Raw genomic sequence first — 11,021 nt, 5'->3', positions numbered from 1 at the left:
GTTAACCATACAGGAAGAATTTTCTGAGGTGTTTTTGTAAATTCTCATTGTTTGTGGAGTTTTCTTAAAGTGAGGTCCACCTGCATTTGGTTGTGTCAGAAGCTGAAGGTGGACATTTGAGGAAAACATTCTGTTCTGCCAGTGAGCTATTCCTTTGGCATGACAGCTGGGGAGAATGAGGAGACCAAGGGGAATTGGAAAGGACATGCTCTTCCAGTGACTGGACCAGCAGCTCTGTCTGGCAGTCAGTGCTCAGGTCCAAGGCTGGGGCAGATGTGCCAATTCTAGATGCTGCTCATGGAGAGGAGAGCCAGCCTCAGAGACTGGGATGGGGAGCTAGGTCTGTCAGTCTCAGGAGCAGTTGGGGACCACCAGAGCCTTTTCTGCCATGGTCCTTTAGAGTCAGCCAGATTCAGAGATCTGACGAAGCAGCCTAGATCCTCAAGGCCCTTGCTCATGAGCCACAAAATCCCTACCTTTGTTAGTGGTGGGAAAAGGGACAGAGAATCAGTTTTGCGAATGTGTGGGGGAGGCAGAAAAGGAAATTCTGGAGGTTAGGAAGAGGCTAAGGAAGGGGAAGAAAGATTTCGGAGAAAATGTCCTTGTGCTCCCTGTGGCATCACTCCCACCCTGTCCCCCTCCCCTCTCCATGAACCTGATCTGGGCTGAACATGATTACTCAGAAGACTTGGAGTCAGGCTCAGTCAATAGGCAGAAAAGACCTACTTTTCTCAGCCAGGTGAAGGACAAAATCAGTAGCTCCAGAAACAGGCAAGATTTAAGTGATTAGGAGAGAATCTCCTTACAGTGAGGAACTTTGAGCTGCTTCCTGCTGGAAGAGGTGGGGACCCACCCCTTGCTGGAATCCCAGACCTCCATCCCAAGAGAGTAAACCCTGATTCCAAGGTGGCCCTGTCCAACACGGGGGAAGTTCTGTCACATTGTCAACACCAGAGGCTCTTTGGCTATCAGGGATCTCTGAGGGAGAAGGATAGGAGGAGGGGAAGAGCCTCTGGGAAGAAAGAGAGAAAGAAGACAGCCACGGCTTATGCTGTTCCCTAGGCCTTGAATGCTCTCCCCACAACCAACTGTTCCAACATATTTTCTCCACTGTGAACACCTAGACATCCAGCAAAGTCCAGTTTAAATGTTGCTTCTTCTGCAATCTTCCCCTGTAACTTCATGCGGTTAGTTTGTTCCTTGTTATACTCCTTGGTATGACAGGAGTTGGGAGATATCAAAATAAAGGTGGAAGTAGTCCAGCATCCCCAGAAGGGAGGCTAGTTCCTAAATTAGACTGTAGGTTCCAAAAGTTTTGCCACAGTCCCTAAATCTCTGGTTCCAAATTAGTGGGGCTATGGCAGCCTGTGACTTCTGCTCATTTTTCCCTGTATTGATAAGTCCCAATGTCCAGGAGGCCTGAAACACAGCAAGGAACCACACACCAAGGCCAGAAACAGGAGCAAACATCCAGGTAAGCGAGAAGGGCCCCCAGAGTATCCAGAGCAGAGAGATTTGGCTTAAAGGACAGTCAGGAGGTGCTGTAATACAAAGCTGTGATCAAGAGCAGAGGCTTGGAATCTGACAGGCCTGGGTGTAAATCCAAGCTGTACCATTTGGAACTGTGTGACCTTGGGCAAAGTACATAACCTCTGTGGCCTCGGTTTCCTCAGCTATAAAATAAGGATGACAATAGCTCCAAACCAGTGAAGTTTTGATCAAATTCATGTAAAGTGCTTAGCACAGTGCCTGGTAGAGTAGGAAGCCTCACATTCAACATACCTAGTCTTCACCAAATCCTACTTTCTATCTCAGTCATGGAAACATCAGTTTGCTCAAAGGCACCAACTGCATCCTCTGAAAGACCTGCAAAGGAGCTGAATGCCTTCCTGCATTGCTTCAGTACTCTCACCTCAGATCTGAGATTTTGGGGGTTGGCATCCAGCATGGGAACCAGAGCTTCATCACAGGAATGAGAAAATTAGATGGAAAACACGTCTGAAAAGCAGCTTATTGGGGGCTGGCCAGAGATGTAGCAAGGAGGCTTCAGGTTAGACCCAGGGAAGAATCACCAGGCTGGGAGATCTGATATGTGCCCATGCGGGGATGGTCTCCTGCTTTAGAAAGCTTGCTCCATCTCGTTTCATTCCCCCACATTCACTATATCCAGAGAAGGTGCCTGTACAACTTCCCTCTGCAATCTCACAATCTGATAATCAGGGAGTTCGTTCTTCTGAACACCTATCTGCAAGCCTGGCACAAGCCTTACCTCCTTCTTCCTTCCCAAGAAGAAAGGGAGCACCGCCCCCTACCCAGGTATGTCGGGGGAGAGAAGCCTGAATCCTTCTAGACACTGATTCCTGAGTCAGCCCTCACAGCTCCACCTCCTCTCCTTAGGGGGTCCTGGACTCAAGGATCTGAGAGAGAAGCCCCGCAGTGCAGAGCGCAAGGCAAAAGTGGGTATCGCCATGGCTGGATCACTCACCCTGCTGTGGTGCCCAATCTGCTAGGCCTAGCATTCGATGCCCTTCACTATTTTGCCTAATTTACTTTGCCGGCTTCCTGGCCTCGTCTCCGTCTCTTTCCCTGCAGGATAGACTAGAGTTGGAGCCAGGGCGGGTGAGGAGCCGAAACAGACAAACAGCTCGTGGGCGCGCCGGCCCCGCGGGGGCTGGGGCACCGCCGAGCTGGGATTGGTTGACGTCTCCTGCGCTCTGATTGGTCGGGTGTCGGTGAGGCGCTCATTCACCGAGCGTCCTGCTCCTCCAGCCGAAGCTCGCGTCTCAATGCAGCTTGACTTTCTACACTGCAACAGGAGTCGTACTCGATTCTGTGTAAATAGATAACTTTCGGGTCTATGGTTTCCGCAGATGACATGCCCCCAATATAGCGTTGGAGGCCTCGGGAACGGATGAATCTGTCGGTTTATTGTATCCTGTATCCAAATCACACGTGTGCGAGTGAAAGGGGCGAGGCCTGTAGGAAGCTGTGAGGGCTGCTTTTACTCGGTTAGCCTTTCACCCACTTTGGCCAGCACCGGTCCCTTCCACCATCTACGCTTATGTTTCACATTTCCTTGCATTTGATCATGCTGTTCCAAATACTAGAAATACTTTTCCTTCTCATTCACTTACTTGTACAACGTGGTTAAATACTCCTGTTCAGTAGGATCTCCTAGAGAAAAAGCTGATTTAAGGGCTTGGTTAGGGAAAACATAAAGTGAGACTGGAACATTTTTAAAAAATGTATTTGGGAATAGTTTCAAACTTACCAAAAAAAAAAAAAAAAAGCAAAAATAAAAATAGTACAAGAAACACCCATATACCCTTTATCCAGATTCACCTATTATTAACATTTTATCCCTTGGCTTAATCACTTGTGGGCTCTATCTAATTTTTTTCCTTAACCATTCCAGGGTTTTATACATCATAGTCCTTACCCCTAAATACTTCTGCATGTATTTTCTAAAAATAGGGATATATCCTTAAACCACAGCACAGTTATTAATTTCATATATTTATATAATACTTTTATTTAATCTGCCAACCAACCATTTCCAGTTTTGTCAGTTGATCTAATTATGTCCTTTATAGCATTTTCTCCTCTCCAGTACAAGATCTAGTCTAGGGTCAGGTATTGCATTTAGTTGTCATGTCTCTTTCACCTCTTTAACTCTGAAATATTTGCATAGCTGACATTTAAAAAAATAAAGACCCCTGCCTTATTTTTTTAATAGAACATTTCTCATTTTGTGTTTGTCTGGTGTTTCCTCATGATTAAGTTGAGCTTATGCATTCTCAGCTGGAGTACTGAAAGATATCACATCTAGAGGCACGTGATGTTCCTCTATCCGTGGTAGATTTTGAACACTCACTCAAGGTGTTGCCCAATTTCTCCACCATATAATTACTCCTCCTCCTTACAACTAATAAATAGTCTATGGAGAGACACTTTAAGACCACCCAAATATACTACTCTTCATCAAAATTTCCCCCTAGATTTAGCATCCATTGATGGTCTGATTCAATCTTTACCACGATGGGCAAAACATCGCTTTACACAAGAAAATAAAGAAGTGCTCAAAGAAGATTTGGAAAGAAACGGAAGAATATCAGGAGCTGCAAATGGTCAAATCTGAAACAATCTAAGCACCAAAATAAATAATGATAATAATAAATTATAAGCTACTGAAAGAAAATAATAATCCATGAATTCATAAATAAATGAATAACTAAATCCTCTTGCTCCTTTAAATCTCAATTCTCAGCCTTCCTGTCAACCAGCCCTGCAGTGGTAGGTGTGCCCTGCTATGCTGCTACCCCCAGCTGTGTCTCTCCTCTAACCTGCCACAACAATGTGACACTAGCCTAATTAGGGAACAGACCTGAACCAAGCCCGGGCTCTACCTTCCCCTGCCCCAAGGGGAGCACTCCATGTAGGTTCAAGTGTGAGACCTGGGGCTGACAGTCTGGACCCTAGGAACCCAGTCCGTCCACAGCTTCAGGGTCCTCTTGCCCGGAGGGGCTCAGTCCTGCTGTGGGGAGGGGTTTCTGTTTTCCCTTTTAAAAGAGACACTATGTAAATAAAAACTCCCTCAAAGACATCAGTCAGCCCTCTGTAGGGTGCTCTGCTCACGAGGAGTTTGGAACTGGCTGCTGTGCAACCCAAGTGAGGCTCTTCCTCCAAAGAATAAGACACTTCTGCCATTTCCACTAGTGCCCAGAGATAGTGCCAGCTTTCTCTCCTTTTCCTGGCATTTACTGGCTCAGCAGAGGGCTCTTCTCTTCAACTGGGAAGGACCCCTCCCCAGGACACCAAGTCCATAAGGCTCTTCTGCTTGTGGTGCCTGCTCCCCAAGTGCACCCAGGAATATTCATCCTGACTCACCCCCAACCTCCTCTATAGATCTTCCTTGCTGGGAAGAACCAGATCTGAACATCTGGACTAAATTGATCTCAGGTATCCCTCCTTGGAATTATAAGAATGACAATAAGAAAAACAGGCATTATCCACTGAGTATTAGAGTGATGAGGAGCAGCCTCTGCAGCCAGACCGCCCGAGTTCTTATCCAGTTCTGCAAAGAAACGGGCAAGTTACTTAATCTCTCTGTGCCTCAGTTTCCTTGTCTGTGAAATGGGGCTAATGGTAGTACCTACCACAATATCCTTGAAGAGTAAATGAGTTATCGTATGTAGGTGTTAACTGGCACACAGGAAGCATTAGGTGTTTGCTTTTTATTATTACTGTTATTGTTATCTCCAGGGGTATAGTGAAGTACATGGGTCCTGGAGCCACGGTCTGGGTTTGTATCTTGGTTCCACTAGTTATTGTAGGACCTTGGGCAATTTATTTGATCTCCCTGTGCCTCAGTTTTCACATCTATAATGCCTGGCTCTTAGGGTTTTTCTGAAGATTAGATGAGATGAGCCAAAGAGATGAGCTTAAAACAAGGCCAGACACACTGTAAATTTTCAAGAAACATTATCATTTATTATTACTATTTTTAATCTAGTGAGGAAGAAGGTGATATTCTTAATGTCATTTTAGAGATAAGGAAAATAAGAACCAGAGAGGTTAAGTAATTAGCCCAAGGTCACCCAGCTAATAGGTGGTACAGCAGGAATTTATTTGTACCCTGGTCTGACTGGCACTAAAGTCTAGGCACTTAGTCACTACACTATACTCTGAAGGTTTAGAGGGAGTTCAAGAGGAAAAAGCCATCTGCTACTCCAAGCCAGATTGAACCTCCTAATCCCTGGGGCCAGCAAACTCTCCTCTGGCCTCTGTGAATTATTTGTAGCATATGCTTGGGCTTTACTCCGGAGCTGCTCCAGTGCAGGGCTGGGGACCTCACTGCCTCAACTCTTGGTGTTGTCAGGAAAATCAAAGTAAATTTTAATACTTTATTTGGAAATTCAGGCGTGAACCTGTAACATACCCCTTCTCAAAAAGCCCTGGATGCCCCCTACCCACCCACTGCTGATTACCTGGTTTGGTGTTCCAGACCATTCATTGTCACACCCTCCTGCTCTTTCTAGCCTCCCCCCACCCTGCTGTTGCCATCGCCCTGTGCTCTGGCCACAGTGGATATTCATTCACATCCTAATATGACTCAATATCCCCACTTCCACACCCTTGCTGAGGCTGTGCCCCCAGGTGGGAAAGCCTTTATCCCCAGGTAAGATCATTTTCATCTCTCAAGGCACAGCTCAAATGCCAGCTCTCCTGAGGTGCCCTCTTTGACCTCTCCCCCATCAGAATCAACCACTTCCTCCCTTTGAGTACCAGAACTCTCTGGTTGCTTTTAGCACGTGTTACACTCTGCCTTGTATTATTTGCCAGATGCTTCGCATCTACCTTCCCCATAGGCTTGGGTGAGGGAGGCTATGCATTTTTCATCTTTGGGGTCTCAGTGTGGGCACACGAGAGGTGAACAAAAATGTTCATGGAACTGGGTTGAAATAACCTAAGTTAAACATAATTATAGAAGAAAGTTATTTATGTTTAACCTTCTTCCTTCCAATCATAATAATTTTGAAGGCTAAATATAGGTGCATATACATATATATACATATATATATATAGTGGATTATAAAGGAATGTATGTTCAATGCAGAAAATTTGGAAAATCTAGAAAAATATTAACAGCAAAATAAAAGTTACCTATAAAGCTCTTGTCCAACAATTTTTAACATTTTGGCATATTTTCTTCTAGTCTTCTGTGTTCATAACTAAATAAATATAAATAAATGTGATCCTATTGCATATACTGTCTTGTAGCCTTCCTTTCCCACACTATATCATGAACATTTTTACAGACATTCTTTAGAAACAATTTTAATTGTTATATGGGCCTCCATTTATCTATGCCTAATCTCCACCACACCACCTTGGAGAAGACAAGCTGGCAGCCTCTGCACAGGAGGACAGGATTTCTGGAGCCTTACAAACTATTACTAATAAAGGAGAAAACACATGGATTTTGTAGGGGCAAACCAGGCATATCTTACTCACCTGTTAGAAGTCAGTCCTTTGGCAAATATTTACTCACTCTTGGGGACCTGCCAGCCCTTGGGCTGGGAGGTATAGACACTAGGATGGAAGACATCCCCTACCTCTCAGGAGCTCATGAAGAGACCAGCTGTAATATCATGTGCTCTATATAGGCTGGCAGGATGGACAAGGGGACTTCAAGGGAGCAATTTGTTATGCAGGAAAAGGTGGGTTCATGGAAAGAACCACACCACTTATATTTGTGCTGGTGCTCTGGGGAAGGGGTGGGGTCCCCAGGAATCCTCTCACACAGGCATCCAACTGGCAATCCCACAGGCATCCATCTAGTTATTATTCCAGATGGGGGTCATTTACTCATTTGGTGGGGGGGGGCACTGCTTCCACATTTCACCCATGCATTCTTTCAAATCCCCAAGTGATGTTACCAATTCTTTAAAAGTTTCCTCTGAGCTTCTTCGTTAAATCAGTCAAGATGGAGGAAGGGACAGGATTATCCAAATTATCTGGATGTTTACACCACTTGCTTTTTGCCTTGGGCCTTGTTAAGCTGCCTTTGGTGGTTCAAGGAGGAGGAGTGGGTCTCATGGTGGCAGGGACAATGTGGTTTGTTCCAAAGCTGCAGCCGTATGCTCTTGTCCACCATTCATGCCCTGGCATTTGCCCTGGGCTGTGGAAATCCCAGAAGGAAGATATCCTGCTTTCCTTTTGGTCCAGGTGGAGCCCACCCCTGCCAAGCCTGAGCCCAACAGCTGTCCATTAGCCCCATCCTCGCAATAGATAATGGCACATGCTCCCAAAGATCTCAGCTTAATGTAGCCAGAGACTCAGCAAAAGGCTTCCATCACCTTCCTAATTACTTTGTGGAAACAGCAGGTGTTCTTAGCTGGTTCTAGCAAGGGGGTGGGTGGGTGGGTGGCATGGGGACAAGAAACGAGAGGAGGAGCTGAAACATAGGTGAAGGGCAGACTGGGATTGGCCTCTCCAAGGAATTTAAATTTAATTCTCCAAGCAACGGGGAGTCATCTACCCCATTTAACAGGGCAGAGGCATCACCAATCTATGCTTCGGGAAAATAACTGCTAGCACTGAGGAGAATGGATGGAAAGGCAGGACTCTTGCATCAGGGCCTCAACCAGGGCAGAGCAGCAGAATAGAGAGGGAGCAGATTCCAAATGCAGGAAGTAGCAAGCCCTGAGTTTCGTGAGGGGTTTGAATGTGGGAGAAGAGGAAGGCAGCATGTAAAGTGTGTAACTTGGGTAGATGGGAGGTGCCCTTATCCAGGCCAGAGAATTCTAGCAAAGGAGGATGTGGAGATGATGGCTTCCAGGCCTGCGATGCCTAACATAAGGTGGCTGTGGGACAGCCTATCCCATGGCAACCACACATTCCAGTCAGGGGGCTCAAGAGAGGGAATAGGGTGCAGGATAGGTCATCTGCACTCTCCATCTGAGAGTAGATACTGTAATAATATCATTAATAACAATACTAGCAATTGTTGAATATGTAATATGTCAGGTGTTGCTCTGTGCCCTTTATACTACAATTCTTTGAAGTAGGCACTGTTGTTAGTCGTGAATACAGATGGGGAAACTGAGGCACAAAAAGAGTTAAGGGCCCAAAGTCATGCAGCACACAAACAGAGCAGTGAGGGGTTGGTACCCGCTCCACTCTATTACCTCTGTGAGAACATCCTGGCAAGAGGGGTTTATGGAAAGTTAGAGGACTGAGCCTTGGAGAATTCCCTGGGGCAGGCAGAGCTGAAGAAGAGAAGGAGTTGGTAGAAAACTCAAGAGGCTAGGAAGCCGTAGGGTAGGAGTAATTTCAAGGAGGCATTAAGAGCATCCAGGCCTGCAATGGAGCCAAGGAGTGGGATAGGGAGGAGGTGCATGGGTTGAAACAACCAGGATCCTGCCATTGCCTCCCATTGAAAGCTGCACGAGAATGATGGGGAAGAATGCTGGACTGCAGGAAGTTGAGGATTGAATGGGACTAGAGGAAGCAGAGAGAGTGTGTATGGCTGCTTCTTAGAGGAAGTCTACTGATGAATGGGGAAGAGAGAAATAGGGCAATTGTTGAAGGCAGGCCAGGATTGGAGCAAGGTTTTCTTAGAAGGGGCACCCTGAAGTGTTTGTAGGTTTGAAGCACAGATGGGGAGAAAGAAAGAACTAATAGAGTCTCCTGAAGTAGGCAGGATTTGGGCTGGAAGGCAAAACAGACACCTCATCCTCTAAGAGCAGACACAACAGGGGCCTGAATCAGGCAGAAGCTGGAGGAACGATGGAGGGGAAGAGAGAAGGAGGAATGAACAGGACCTGATTACCAGTAGAATCCTGGAGAAGGGGCATGGGGTACTGAGGTTTCCAGCCTGAGCCACAGACCTGCATTCAGGAGAGGATAAGGGTGTGGCTTGGGGAGGGAATGGCTCTGCATTTGCCTTTAGCCTCCTTTTTTTTAAAATTTTTTAAAATTTTTTTTTTATTTTATTTTTTAAATTTTATTTTGTCGATATACATTGTAGCTGATTAATGCTCCCCATCACCAAAACCTCCCTCCCTTCTCCCTCCCCCCCGCCTTTAGCCTCCTTGAGTTTGAGTTGTCTAAGGGACCCACAGGTGGAGACCTTCTGTAGGCAGCTGATGTGAGGGGCTGGAGCACAGGAAGGAGATCTGCCCTGGAACCCTGGGAGCTCGAGGCAGTGGTGGGAGTCAAGGGCAGGGTGGTAACACGTAGGTAAGGGGTCTGAGAAAAAGCTTCCAGGAGGATAGCCCCAAAAGGAGAAGTATGTTAGCAAAACCCAAAGAACAGCATGCTTCAAGGAAGTGTTCATTACAATGACTGGTTTTATTAACAACTATACTAATAATATATTTAAAGTTTTTATGAGCAATACAGAAGCAAGTGTAAACAGGGAAATCTCCAAGTTTGCAGATGTATTCTCCTGGTTCCGAAATGCCAAGGTGACAGAGATGAACTGCAGGGGATCTTGCAAGTAAGCAGAAAAGTGGCAGAGGAACTGCACTGTGGGTAAGTATAAGGTAACGCACTTGATAACATGATCTAGACTATACTGTCCAGGAGTATAAATCCTGAGCTCTCAGTTACAAGGAGTCAGCATAGAGGCATGGGTCAGTGCCTCTAGATTATGAATCTTTAACTTGGGGTCTAGAGACCAGCTCCTGGGGTTTCAAGGGACCCCAGAAATAGATGCAGCATGGAATGAAGAAGCTTGGGGAGAGGGCTGCAGGAGAGATGAGATCCTCAGAGGGGTCTGGGAACCCAGTCCCTGAGCTCAGCTCAACATGCTGACCTAATGTTGGGCCCACCCCAGGAGGGTACGGTTCTGAGGTTTCTCCCCCTCCCAGGTTCCCAACTTGCTGAAAAAACTTACCCTTGACATGCAGATGATGGAAATACATTGGTGTCTGGGGCACTTTGGTTTGTGGTTTTTACCATCAGATGTCTCTGTGGCTGAGCATGTTGATCTGTCTCAGCAAGGCTAGAGGGTTGCAAGCCCTTGGAGGTGGGGAGATGGGGCTATTCCCAGCAATCTAGGCTCAGATAGGCAAGTGGGTCTCTAAGGCAGGCTTTTCCAGCACTAGGGTACATACCCTTTGAAAGCTTTTGGGGGGCAGAGCTGGAACTTGCATCTGGCCTTCACCCTCCTCAGGTCCTCTAGGTAGCTCCTCTTCAAAGCAAGGTCACCATCTGACCCACCCTACCCACCCCCAAATTGGAGTCTGAAACCAAACCACGTGGGAAAAGAATAGCCAAAGTCGATCTCCCATTTATTAAACGAGGTCTTCAGGGGAAAATCTCCCAGGGCTCAGAAGCCTCTGAAGTGACCCGGACGTTGGGGAAGCCGGGAGAGGAGGTGGTGAATGGGCAGATGGCAGGTGGTACATGATGGTGAGAATGAGTAACAGCTTTGATTTCCTGTCCCCTCCCCACCGTCTCGTCCGGCCTCAGCATTTGATTTTGTTCCCTTTCCTGAGTCCTAAACTCCCAGG

The sequence above is a fragment of the Cynocephalus volans genome, chromosome 10 (genome assembly GCF_027409185.1).
Source record: "Cynocephalus volans isolate mCynVol1 chromosome 10, mCynVol1.pri, whole genome shotgun sequence".
Classification (NCBI taxonomy): Eukaryota; Metazoa; Chordata; class Mammalia; order Dermoptera; family Cynocephalidae; genus Cynocephalus; species Cynocephalus volans.
Note: the sequence above shows the minus strand (reverse complement) of the source record.